Genomic DNA, 14,877 nt, shown 5'->3' on the forward strand with positions numbered 1-14,877 from the left:
AAACACTTGGAGGGACCATACAGTACGTAACACAAAAACTTGGAGGGACCATACAGTACGTAACACAAACACTTGGAAGGACCATACAGTACGTAACACAAACACTTGGAAGGACCATACAGTAGGTAACACACACACTTGGAAGGACCATACAGTACGTAACACAAACTCTTGGAATGACCATACAGTACGTAACACAAACACTTGTAAGGACCATACAGTACATAACACAAACACTTGGAGGGACCATACAGTACGTAACACAAACACTTGGAAGGACCATAGAGTACGTAACACAAACACTTGTAAGGACCATAAAGTACGTAACACAAACACTTGGAGGGACCATAAAGTACGTAACACAAACACTTGGAGGGACCATACAGTTCGTAACACAAACACTTGGAAGGACCATAGAGTACGTAACACACATACTTTGAAGGCCCATACAGTACGTAACACAAACACTTGGAGGGACCATACAGTACGTAACACAAACTCTTGGAATGACCATACAGTACGTAACACACACACTTGGAAGGACCATACAGTACGTAACACACACACTTGGAGGGACCATAAAGTAGGTGCTGTTGTTGTGGGGCGTTAAGTGCCTTGCTCAAGAGCACAAATGGCAGCCAATGGCATCTCGGATTTGATAGCAGCAACCCTACGGTTGCCAGCTCACACAAAAGGACATGGATAAAGTGCATGGATGGCAAATAGTGTTTTGTAGTAAAAATGTGTAATATAAAATGTGTAATATGCATGTGTGTGTAGTCTCCTACCACAACCGATGTGTGTTTGCCAAAGCAAGACCAGTGTCTGTGTGAGTGTGTGCGTCCATCTGTGCATTCATTTGTTTATGTGAGTGGCACATGGCTGCGAGGCCTAATTTACCAGGGTGGGCCCATCTGCCTGGGGTTACCGTGGTGATTAAAGCCATTCTGGAGTGGCTGGTGAGTCCTGCATTTTCACCTCCTGGGCCATCATCATCCCATCTCTCTTCTCATTTCTCCCACTCTCTCTCTATCCAATATTCTGTTTTCAGATGTCATTTGGTTAATTCTGGTGAGAGCATGGTGGCTGTTGAGGCCTCCTATGTTACATTCTCTTGGTTCTGTTGAGGCCTCCTATGTTTCATCCTCTTGGTTATGTTGAGGCCTCCTATGTTACATCCTCTTGGTTCTGTTGAGGCCTCCTATGTTTCATCCTCTTGGTTCTGTTGAGGCCTCCGATGTTACATCCTCTTGGTTCTGTTGAGGCCTCCTATGTTACATCCTCTTGGTTCTGTTGAGGCCTCCTATGTGACATCCTCTTGGTTCTGTTGAGGCCTCCTATGTTTCATCCTCTTGGTTCTGTTGAGGCCTCCTATGTTACATCCTCTTGGTTCTGTTGAGGCCTCCTATGTTTCATCCTCTTGGTTCTGTTGAGGCCTCCTATGTTACATCCTCTTGGTTCTGTTGAGGCCTCCTATGTTACATCTTCTTGGTTCTGTTGAGGCCTCCTATGTTACATCCTCTTGGTTCTGTTGAGGCCTCCTTTGTTTCATCCTCTTGGTTCTGTTGAGGCCTCCTATGTTTCATCCTCTTGGTTCTGTTGAGGCCTCCTATGTTACATCCTCTTGGTTCTGTTGAGGCCTCCTATGTTACATCCTCTTGGTTCTGTTGAGGCCTCCTATGTTACATCCTCTTGGTTCTGTTGAGGCCTCCTATATTACATCCTCTTGGTTCTGTTGAGGCCTCCTATGTTACATCCTCTTGGTTCTGTTGAGGCCTCCTATGTTACATCCTCTTGGTTCTGTTGAGGCCTCCTATGTTATATCCTCTTGGTTCTGTTGAGGCCTCCTATGTTTCATCCTCTTGGTTCTGTTGAGGCCTCCTATGTTACATCCTCTTGGTTCTGTTGAGGCCTCCTATGTTACATCCTCTTGGTTCTGTTGAGGCCTCCTATGTTACATCCTCTTGGTTCTGTTGAGGCCTCCTATGTTACATCCTCTTGGTTCTGTTGAGGCCTCCTATGTTTCATCCTCTTGGTTCTGTTGAGGCCTCCTATGTTACATCCTCTTGGTTCTGTTGAGGCCTCCTATGTTACATCCTCTTGGTTCTGTTGAGGCCTCCTATGTTACATCCTCTTGGTTCTGTTGAGGCCTCCTATGTTACAACCTCTTGGTTATGTTGAGGCCTCCTATGTTACACCCTCTTGGTTCTGTTGAGGCCTATGTTACATCCTCTTGGTTCTGTTGAGGCCTCCTATGTTTCATCCTCTTGGTTCTGTTGAGGCCTATGTTACATCCTCTTGGTTCTGTTGATGCCTCCTATGTTACACCCTCTTGGTTATGTTGAGGCCTCCTATGTTACATCCTCTTGGTTCTGTTGAGGCCTCCTATGTTCCATCCTCTTGGTTCTGTTGAGGCCTATGTTACATCCTCTTGGTTCTGTTGAGTCATCCTATGTTATATCCTCTTGGTTCTGTTGAGGCCTCCTATGTTACATCCTCTTGATTCTGTTGGTCTCCCTAGAAACCAAATAAATTATAGGGTTTGTCTGGCCCCTGTCTGACTCTGTCTACCTCGTCCCTCCCTCGGCCTCTCTCTCTCTCTCCACTTCCTCTCTCTGTGATAACGGATAAGGATTAGAGAAAAAAACAGTGAGGTGAGAGAGAGTGAGGTGTGATTAGAACCCCCAGGGACTCTGACGCTAAAATGACTGACTTGAGAGTGTGTGTGTGCATGTGATTATGTCCATCTGTGGTGGTCGTGAAGTAGTTAAAAGGTGTGATAGAGAGTGTGTGTGGACATTAGTGAGCATGCTGTTTGCATGTGTTAGAAGGTGTGATTAAGAGTGTGTATGTGGGCATGTGTGTGTACATGTGCTTATGGTCTGTTAGAACAAAAAGAGTGAGCGAGTGTATGTGTGTCCATGCCTGTATGTATGTGATTAAAAATAGGGTAAGGAGTTGTGGAGATGCTGACAAATCCATTAATTCAAGTCTCAGAAATCTATCAGGGGCATAATAACAAGCACCAGAACCTCCTGCTATCCCCTAACCCCCCCCCCCATCAAACCTCCCCCTATCCCCTAACCCACCTCATCAAACCTCCCAGTATCCCCTAACCCCCTCATCAAACCTCCCCTATCCCCTAACCCCCTCATCAAACCTCCCCTATCCCCTAACCCCCTCATCAAACCTCCCCTATCCCCTAACCCCCTCATCAAACCTCCCAGTATCCCCTAACTCTCCTCATCAAACCTCCCATATCCCCTAACCCCCTCATCAAACCTCCCCTATCCCCTAACCCCCTTCATCAAACCTCCCATTATCCCCTAACCCTCCTCATCAAACCTCCAACTATCCCTAACCACCCTCATCAAACCTCCTAGCCCATAACCCCCTCATCAAACCTCCCCTATCCCTAACCCCCTCATCAAACCTCCCCTATCCCCTAACCCCTTCATCAAACCTCCCAGTATCCCCTAACCCTCCTCATCAAACCCCCAACTATCCCCTAACCGCCCTCATCAAACCTCCCTATCCCCTAACCCCCTCATCAAACCTCCCCTATCCCTAACCCCCTCATCAAACCTCCCCTATCCCCTAAAACCTCCCTTCCCTAACCCCTCATCAAACCTCCCCTCCCCTAACCCCCTCATCAAACCTCCCTATCCCCCTAACCCCTCATCAAACCTCCCCTATCCCTAACCCCCTCATCAAACCTCCCTATCCCCTAACCCCCTCATCAAACCTCCCCTATCCCCTAACCCCTTCATCAAACCTCCTCCTAACCCCCTCATCAAACCTCCTATCCCCTAACCCCCTCATCAAACCTCCCTATCCCCTAACCCCCTCATCAAACCTCCCCTCATCCCCCTAACCCCCATCATCAAACCTCCCCTATCCCCTAACCCCCTCATCAAACCTCCCCATATCCCCCTAACCCCTCATCAAACTTCTCCCTTACATCACACTGTAACCCCTGTGTCTTCATCAAAAATCACTCTTCTCCCTAACCCCACTCATCAAACTCCCCTATCCCCCATCATCAATCACTGTCTTCCCTTATCCTCTAACCCCCTCATCAAACCTCCTCATATCCCCCCTCCTAATACCTCATAACAGTCTTCTGCTGCCTTACAATACATCACTGTGTCTTCTGCTGCCTTTACAATACATCACTGTGTCTTCTGCTGCCTTACAATAAATCACTGTGTCTTCTGCTGCCTTACAATACATTACATCACTGTGTCTTCTGCTGCCTTACAATACATTACATCACTGTGTCTTCTGCTGCCTTCCAATACATCACATCACTGTGTCTTCTGCTGCCTTACAATACATCACTGTGTCTTCTGCTGCCTTCCAATACATCACATCACTGTGTCTTCTGCTGCCTTACAATACATCACATCACTTTGTCTTCTGCTGCCTTACAATACATCATATCACTGTCTTCTGCTGCCTTACAATACATTACATCACTGTGTCTTCTGCTGCCTTCCAATACATCACATCACTGTGTCTTCTGCTGCCTTACAATACATCACATCACTGTGTCTTCTGCTGCCTTACAATACATCACTGTGTCTTCTGCTGCCTTATAATACATCACTGTGTCTTCTGCTGCCTTACAATACATCACTGTGTCTTCTGCTGCCTTACAATACATCAATACATCATAACACTGTGTATTCTGCTGCCTTACAATACATCACATCACTGTGTCTTCTGCTGCCTTACAATACATCAATACATCACATCACTGTGTCTTCTGCTGCCTTACAATACATCAATACATCATATCACTGTGACAGATTGACTATGAGTCCCAATCTACTACCTCAGTACTCACTATGCATCCTGGACTGACATATATACAGTCTCTTTCCCCTGTCTGAGAGAATATTTCCAGTCCTATAGTGTGAATATTTTCTGATCTGCCCACAAGGGTAGTCGAGAAGGGGGATGGAGAGGGAGGTGAGGAGATGAGAGGAACGGGGGATGGTGAGGTTGATTTGAAGGCTCCAATATTAACAGTGAAAGGCCATCTGTATGCATTTGGCCTCTCCTCTGTCATATCACACTTTCTAAGAAGCCCTGTGTAACAGTCCTCTGTCATATCACACACACTTTCTAAGAAGCCCTGTGTAACAGTCCTCTGTCATATCACACACACTTTCTAAGAAGCCCTGTGTAACAGTCCTCTGTCATATCACACACACTTTCTAAGAAGCCCTGTGTAACAGTCCTCTGTCATATCACACACACTTTCTAAGAAGCCCTGTGTAACAGTCCTCTGTCATATCACACACACTTTCTAATAAACCCTGTGTAACAGTCCTCTGTCATATCACACTTTCTAAGAAGCCCTGTGTAACAGTCCTCTGTCATATCACACACACTTTCTAAGAAGCCCTGTGTAACAGTCCTCTGTCATATCACACATTCTAAGAAGCCCTGTGTAACAGTCCTCTGTCATATCACACACACTTTCTAAGAAGCCCTGTGTAACAGTCCTCTGTCATATCACACTTTCTAAGAAGCCCTGTGTAACAGTCCTCTGTCATATCACACTTTCTAAGAAGCCCTGTGTAACAGTCCTCTGTCATATCACACACACTTTCTAAGAAGCCCTGTGTAACAGTCCTCTGTCATATCACACACACTTTCTAAGAAGCCCTGTGCAACAAGAAGCCCTCCTCTGTCATATCACACACACTTTCTAAGAAGCCCTGTGTAACAGTCCTCTGTCATATCACACACACTTTCTAAGAAGCCCTGTGTAACAGTCCTCTGTCATATCACACTTTCTAAGAAGCCCTGTGTAACAGTCCTCTGTCATATCACACACACTTTCTAAGAAGCCCTGTGTAACAGTCCTCTGTCATATCACACACACTTTCTAAGAAGCCCTGTGTAACAGTCCTCTGTCATATCACACTTTCTAAGAAGCCCTGTGTAACAGTCCTCTGTCATATCACACACACTTTCTAAGAAGCCCTGTGTAACAGTCCTCTGTCATATCACACACACTTTCTAAGAAGCCCTGTGTAACAGTCCTCTGTCATATCACACACACTTTCTAAGAAGCCCTGTGTAACAGTCCTCTGTCATATCACACACACTTTCTAAGAAGCCCTGTGTAACAGTCCTCTGTCATATCACACACACTTTCTAAGAAGCCCTGTGTAACAGTCCTCTGTCATATCACACACACTTTCTAAGAAGCCCTGTGTAACAGTCCTCTGTCATATCACACACCCTGTGTAACAGTCCTTTCTAAGAAGCCCTGTGTAACAGTCCTCTGTCATATCACACACACTTTCTAAGAAGCCCTGTGTAACAGTCCTCTGTCATATCACACACACTTTCTAAGAAGCCCTGTGTAACAGTCCTCTGTCATATCACACTTTCTAAGAAGCCCTGTGTAACAGTCCTCTGTCATATCACACACACTTTCTAAGAAGCCCTGTGTAACAGTCCTCTGTCATATCACACACACTTTCTAAGAAGCCCTGTGTAACAGTCCTCTGTCATACAGTCCCTGTGTAACAGTCCTCTGTCATATCACACACACTTTCTAAGAAGCCCTGTGTAACAGTCCTCTGTCATATCACACACACTTTCTAAGAAGCCCTGTGTAACAGTCCTCTGTCATATCACACACACTTTCTAAGAAGCCCTGTGTAACAGTCCTCTGTCATATCACACACACTTTCTAAGAAGCCCTGTGTAACAGTCCTCTGTCATATCACACACACTTTCTAAGAAGCCCTGTGTAACAGTCCTCTGTCATATCACACACACTTTCTAAGAAGCCCTGTGTAACAGTCCTCTGTCATATCACACACCCTGTGTAACAGTTCTCTAAGAAGCCACTTTCTAAGAAGCCCTGTAACAGTCCTCTGTCATATCACACACTTTCTAAGAAGCCCTGTGTAACAGTCCTCTGTCATATCACACACACTTTCTAAGAAGCCCTGTGTAACAGTCCTCTGTCATATCACACACACTTTCTAAGAAGCCCTGTGTAACAGTCCTCTGTCATATCACACACACTTTCTAAGAAGCCCTGTGTAACAGTCCTCTGTCATATCACACACACTTTCTAAGAAGCCCTGTGTAACAGTCCTCTGTCATATCACACACACTTTCTAAGAAGCCCTGTGTAACAGTCCTCTGTCATATCACACACACTTTCTAAGAAGCCCTGTGTAACAGTCCTCTGTCATATCACACACACTTTCTAAGAAGCCCTGTGTAACAGTCCTCTGTCATATCACACACCCTGTGTACTTTCATATCAGAAGCCCTGTGTAACAGTCCTCTGTCATATCACACACTTTCTAAGAAGCCCTGTGTAACAGTCCTCTGTCATATCACACACACTTTCTAAGAAGCCCTGTGTAACAGTCCTCTGTCATATCACACACACTTTCTAAGAAGCCCTGTGTAACAGTCCTCTGTCATATCACACACACTTTCTAAGAAGCCCTGTGTAACAGTCCTCTGTCATATCACACAAGAAGCCCTGTGTACAGTTTCTAAGAAGCCCTGTGTAACAGTCCTCTGTCATATCACACACACTTTCTAAGAAGCCCTGTGTAACAGTCCTCTGTCATATCACACACACTTTCTAAGAAGCCCTGTGTAACAGTCCTCTGTCATATCACACACACTTTCTAAGAAGCCCTGTGTAACAGTCCTCTGTCATATCACACACACTTTCTAAGAAGCCCTGTGTAACAGTCCTCTGTCATATCACACACACTTTCTAAGAAGCCCTGTGTAACAGTCCTCTGTCATATCACACACACTTTCTAAGAAGCCCTGTGTAACAGTCCTCTGTCATATCACACACACTTTCTAAGAAGCCCTGTGTAACAGTCCTCTGTCATATCACACACACTTTCTAAGAAGCCCTGTGTAACAGTCCTCTGTCATATCACACACACTTTCTAAGAAGCCCTGTGTAACAGTCCTCTGTCATATCACACACACTTTCTAAGAAGCCCTGTGTAACAGTCCTCTGTCATATCACACACACTTTCTAAGAAGCCCTGTGTAACAGTCCTCTGTCATATCACACACACTTTCTAAGAAGCCCTGTGTAACAGTCCTCTGTCATATCACACACACTTTCTAAGAAGCCCTGTGTAACAGTCCTCTGTCATATCACACTTTTTCTAAGAAGCCCTGTGTAACAGTCCTCTGTCATATCACACACACTTTCTAAGAAGCCCTGTGTAACAGTCCTCTGTCATATCACACACACTTTCTAAGAAGCCCTGTGTAACAGTCCTCTGTCATATCACACACACTTTCTAAGAAGCCCTGTGTAACAGTCCTCTGTCATATCACACACACTTTCTAAGAAGCCCTGTGTAACAGTCCTCTGTCATATCACACACACTTTCTAAGAAGCCCTGTGTAACAGTCCTCTGTCATATCACACACACTTTCTAAGAAGCCCTGTGTAACAGTCCTCTGTCATATTTCACCCTGTGTAACAGTCCTCTGTCATATCACACACAGTCCTTTCTAAGAAGCCCTGTGTAACAGTCCTCTGTCATATCACACACACACTTTCTACACTTTCTAAAGAAGCCCTGTGTAACAGTCCTCTGTCATATCACACACACTTTCTAAGAAGCCCTGTGTAACAGTCCTCTGTCATATCACACACACTTTCTAAGAAGCCCTGTGTAACAGTCCTCTGTCATATCACACACACTTTCTAAGAAGCCCTGTGTAACAGTCCTCTGTCATATCATATCACACTTTCTAAGAAGCCCTGTGTAACAGTCCTCTGTCATATCACACACACTTTCTAAGAAGCCCTGTGTAACAGTCCTCTGTCATATCACACACACTTTCTAAGAAGCCCTGTGTAACAGTCCTCTGTCATATCACACACACTTTCTAAGAAGCCCTGTGTAACAGTCCTCTGTCATATCACACACACTTTCTAAGAAGCCCTGTGTAACAGTCCTCTGTCATATCACACACACTTTCTAAGAAGCCCTGTGTAACAGTCCTCTGTCATATCACACACACTTTCTAAGAAGCCCTGTGTAACAGTCCTCTGTCATATCACACACACTTTCTAAGAAGCCCTGTGTAACAGTCCTCTGTCATATCACACTTTCTAAGAAGCCCTGTGTAACAGTCCTCTGTCATATCACACACACTTTCTAAGAAGCCCTGTGTAACAGTCCTCTGTCATATCACACACACTTTCTAAGAAGCCCTGTGTAACAGTCCTCTGTCATGTCACACTTTCTAAGAAGCCCTGTGTAACAGTCCTCTGTCATATCACACACACTTTCTAAGAAGCCCTGTGTAACAGTCCTCTGTCATATCACACCACACACTTTCTAAGAAGCCCTGTGTAACAGTCCTCTGTCATATCACACACACTTTCTAAGAAGCCCTGTGTAACAGTCCTCTGTCATATCACACACACTTTCTAAGAAGCCCTGTGTAACAGTCCTCTGTCATATCACACACTTTCTAAGAAGCCCTGTGTAACAGTCCTCTGTCATATCACACACACTTTCTAAGAAGCCCTGTGTAACAGTCCTCTGTCATATCACACACACTTTCTAAGAAGCCCTGTGTAACAGTCCTCTGTCATATCACACACACTTTCTAAGAAGCCCTGTGTAACAGTCCTCTGTCATATCACACACACTTTCTAAGAAGCCCTGTGTAACAGTCCTCTGTCATATCACACTTTCTAAGAAGCCCTGTGTAACAGTCCTCTGTCATATCACACACACTTTCTAAGAAGCCCTGTGTAACAGTCCTCTGTCATATCACACACACTTTCTAAGAAGCCCTGTGTAACAGTCCTCTGTCATATCACACACACTTTCTAAGAAGCCCTGTGTAACAGTCCTCTGTCATATCACACTTTCTAAGAAGCCCTGTGTAACAGTCCTCTGTCATATCACACACACTTTCTAAGAAGCCCTGTGTAACAGTCCTCTGTCATATCACACACACTTTCTAAGAAGCCCTGTGTAACAGTCCTCTGTCATATCACACGTTCTAAGAAGCCCTGTGTAACAGTCCTCTGTCATATCACACACACTTTCTACGAAGCCCTGTGTAACAGTCCTCTGTCATATCACACACACTTTCTAAGAAGCCCTGTGTAACAGTCCTCTGTCATATCACACACACTTTCTAAGAAGCCATGTGTAACAGTCCTCTGTCATGTCACACTTTCTAAGAAGCCCTGTGTAACAGTCCTCTGTCATATCACACACACTTTCTAAGAAGCCCTGTGTAACAGTCCTCTGTCATATCACACACACTTTCTAAGAAGCCCTGTGTAACAGTCCTCTGTCATATCACACACACTTTCTAAGAAGCCCTGTGTAACAGTCCTCTGTCATATCACACACACTAAGAAGCCCTGTGTAACAGTCCTCTGTCATATCACACACACTTTCTAAGAAGCCCTGTGTAACAGTCCTTTGTTGTTGTTGTTGTAATGAATTTTTACAGTTGTTTTTTTAAATCATATTTTAAATAACTTGCATAAAATACACTTTATGATACTGTCATGAAGCATTATGACCTTCCTGTGTCACTTTACTTGGACCAAGAAAATACACTTTATGACTGTGTCAAAAAGCATTATGACCATTATAATCATATAACGGTGACTAACCCCATTCCGTACAAATTTGCGCAATTGCAACATTCAAATGAGGCTGCAATGAAAACTAATGGGACTGAAGCGACTGTGTTGACATCAACATCTGGGGTGTGAATTACATTTCTATTCAAGCATTGATTGACATGGTAATGGTCCAATAGTATTGGAGAAAAGTTGAAAAAACTGACACCTCCGACGCTGTACGTTAAATTGTGTCATGACGTAATGAACAGCACGCATAAAGCAACTCATTCTGTGTCTTACAGCCTCTCTCCACCAGGTGTAGAGCTTCTGTCGCTGTTTAAAAACAAGACCGGGACCGGGACAGGGGCGGGGACGGGGACAGGGGCGGGGACAGGGGCAGGGGCGGGGACAGGGACGGAGACAGGGACGGGGACAGGGGCGGGGACAGGGGCGGGGACAGGGGCAGGGGCGGGGACGGGGGCGGGGACAGGGGCGGGGACAGGGGCGGGGACAGGGGCGGGGGGACAGGGGACAGGGACAGGGGCGGGGCGGGGGGACAGGGGCGGGGACAGGGGGACGGGGACGGGGACGGGGACGGGGCGGGGACAGGGGCAGGGGCAGGGACAGGGACGGAGACAGGGACGGGGACAGGGGCGGGGACAGGGGCGGGGACGGGGACAGGGGCGGGGACGGGGACAGGGACAGGGACAGAGACAGGGACAGGGACAGAGACAGGGGAGATACCTAGTCATTTTTTGCATCATCAGTGCAAGCCATCAAGCCACGACAGCCGCTGTTTACTTCTGAAGATAACTTCAGCATCGCCCTAAAAACGCGATTTAAATTCAACACAGACCTTCAAATAGGTATGTAATGACACCTTATATAAACTCTTGTGTTTTATTTACATTTCAGAGGTGATAAGGTGATAAGTTGGACAGATCGGGTGAAAAATGCTGTTTGGACCTCTGTACGCCTATGAAGATATTCCATAAAAAAAATATACCGTTTCCAGCTACAATTTACAACATTAACAATGTCTACACTGTATTTTTGATCAATTTGATGTTATTTTAATGAACAAAAAATTTGCTTTTCTTTCAAAAACAAGAACATTTCTAAGTGTCCCAAAACTTTTGAACGGTAGAGTCTCTCTGCCTTTCACTATGACGCAATAGATGTTGCTTCCGCACCCGTCATTTCTAAAAGACCGGCGGAGCTCATTGCCTTCTTGAATCATGCAGAGATGGGCATCATGAAGGGCTCGTCATTGGTTTTGTTGGAAAGGGGAGAAATGGTCCTTTACAATGGTATTGATATTACAGTTGATCTGGAAGTATTATGTTTTTTGAACTCTAAAATAAGGTCAATTGTACAGAATTGTATGGTAGATGTACATTTTTCGTGAACCAATTCTTTGTGGCTTGCTAGCTAACTAGTTAGCCTTATTGACTTACTATGGACTTGCGGTACCCATTCACTGGACAATAATGGCAATAGAGACGAAACAAGATATACGAACACAAAGCAACCGTTTTACTTCATAACTATCAGTTAGCTATATGTGAATCATAATAATGGAGCTAGCCAAATAGTATAGAAGGCAAAAATGACCTAATATTAACTAACATTATGCAAGATAGAAGGCAATTCATTATGGCTAGCTAGCTAAGAATTATTCATGGCTATCTGGCTAGCTAACAGTACTAGTAGCTAGCCAGTTACCCCTATTGACATATTATGGGTAAACATGCCAAAATTAACACAATGTATTTATTAACATATCAAGATAAAATGTTGTAGTCAGGCAACATATAGGAAGTGAATAGGCAACATTCCATTCCGAAGTCAGAGTGTATTTTCTCTCGCTTCAGCTCATGTGTAATTTTGTACATAATTGCTTAATATTTTGTGGCATACTTTCCATTGAAGCTTGCATCGATGCATGCTTCAAAACTTTTATTTAGACTCATACTCCGACCCTGCATTTTGAGAAACACCCTAGGATTTTAAATGGGAATCAATTGGTCTCCACAAAGAGAGTAAAACAAACGTGTGTGTGTGTCCGACTGACTAATGGTCAGATAAGGCGTTCTAACACAAAGAACTCCCATTTTTCTGACAGCATCTCAAAGTTGGAACACCGCTGACAACACAGAACACAGATTCCCACGCACACACACACACACACACACACACACACACACACACACACACACACACACACACACACACACACACACACACACACACACACACACACACACTTGCATCAATACTGACAGCAGACCAAACACACTGGGAGAGACAAGAATCCAGCAGCAGGTAAATGCACTTACACGCACATGCGCACACTCACACTCACATTCACACACACTCAGATTCCCACACACACACTCACATTCACACACACACACACTCAGATTCCCACACACACACTCACATTCACACACACATACACACACACACACACACACACACACACACACACACACACACACACACACACACACACTCAGATTCCCACACACACACACACACACACACACACACACACTCAGATTCCCACACACACACACACACACACACTCACACATACACACACACACACACACACACACACACACACACACACACACACACACACACACACACACACACACACACACACACACTCAGATTCCCACACACACACACACACTCAGATTCCCCACACACACACACACACACACACACACACACTCACACACACACACTCACATTCACACACACACACACACACACACACACTCACACACACACACTCACACACACACACACACTCAGATTCCCACACACACACACACTCACACACACACTCAGATTCCCACACACACACACACACACACTCACACACTCAGATTCTCACACACACACACACACACACACACACACACACACACACACACTCAGATTCCCACACACACACTCACACTCACATTCACACACACACACTCAGATTCCCACACACACACTCACATTCACACACACACACACACACACACACACATAGATTCCCACGAACACACTCACATTCACATTCTCATGACAATGGCATCACCAACCATCAACAGAGAGACAGGAGTAGCCATTACATTTACATTTAAGTCATTTAGCAGACGCTCTTATCCAGAGCGACTTACAATGTAGTCATACACAGAACACACCAACACAGCAGACACTCAGTATAGACAGACAGAGTATGGATGATAAAGGGGCAATCTGCAGCTGCTACATCCATTTATTTTACTTTTGTAAATGAATGATATATACCAATTGATTCTTAAAGTCTATAACTTATAAATGAATGATATATACCAATTGATTATTAAAGTCTATAACTTATAAATGAATGATATATACCAATTGATTATTAAAGTCTATAACTTATAAATGAATGATATATACCAATTGATTATTAAAGTCTATAACTTATAAATTAATGTTATATGCCAATTGATTATTAAAGAATATAACTTATAAATTAATTGTATATACCAATTGATTATTGAAGAATATAACTTATAAATGCCTATTGAGCTTAGTTCAACAGTCAAACCCCATCAGAACCAAAAATATAAGCTTGTTCTATTCTAATATTTGTAAACATTGTAAATTTAAACAAACACTTTATAGCTTCAAAACGCTTAAAACTATCATTTTGATATCTTGGATGGTTAGTCCTTGCATCCATAGCTCTGTCTATCAATTTGAGAGTGGTTACATTTCACTAGGCCCATCCCTCAGCTTTTTACCAAAACAAAGGCAGGGAAATGTATTTATTATGGTTTCAACTGCGGATTGCCCCTTTAAAGAGACAGAGTATGATGGGCAAAGGGCAGCAGTGACATGTACACTTGTCAATACCAGCAATCAACTGTGTCAGACACATTAAGAGTGTGTGTGTGTATCTGGTAGTATTGACACTGCTACACACACTGCTAATAAATGTTATAAATGTCATTTTTGTCTTACAAAACTTACAATATAGCAAACCACCATACAATTATGTGACGGACAAATGACAGAATACACAAGATAGACAAACTAACCACCTCATTGCTCAGATGATTGATTACAAGCTGATTAAAAAGAAGAAATAAAACAGCTTTTGTGTTGGACAATGACAAATGGACCAGTTTGATGGAAACCATTTCAATATTCCACAAAAGACGATTTGGAAGGATTTTTCATGTTCATGAATGACA

The 14,877-nt window shown here is 44.1% G+C and overlaps 1 protein-coding gene across 5 annotated transcripts in view; it reads right to left on the reverse strand.

Moving 5' to 3' along the window:
* Positions 1-14,877, reverse strand: part of LOC115131660 (neurofascin-like) — a 173,849-nt gene that overhangs the window by 102,743 nt on the left and 56,229 nt on the right. The window lies entirely within an intron of this gene.

Source organism: Oncorhynchus nerka, linkage group LG2, assembly GCF_034236695.1.
Source record: "Oncorhynchus nerka isolate Pitt River linkage group LG2, Oner_Uvic_2.0, whole genome shotgun sequence".
Classification (NCBI taxonomy): Eukaryota; Metazoa; Chordata; class Actinopteri; order Salmoniformes; family Salmonidae; genus Oncorhynchus; species Oncorhynchus nerka.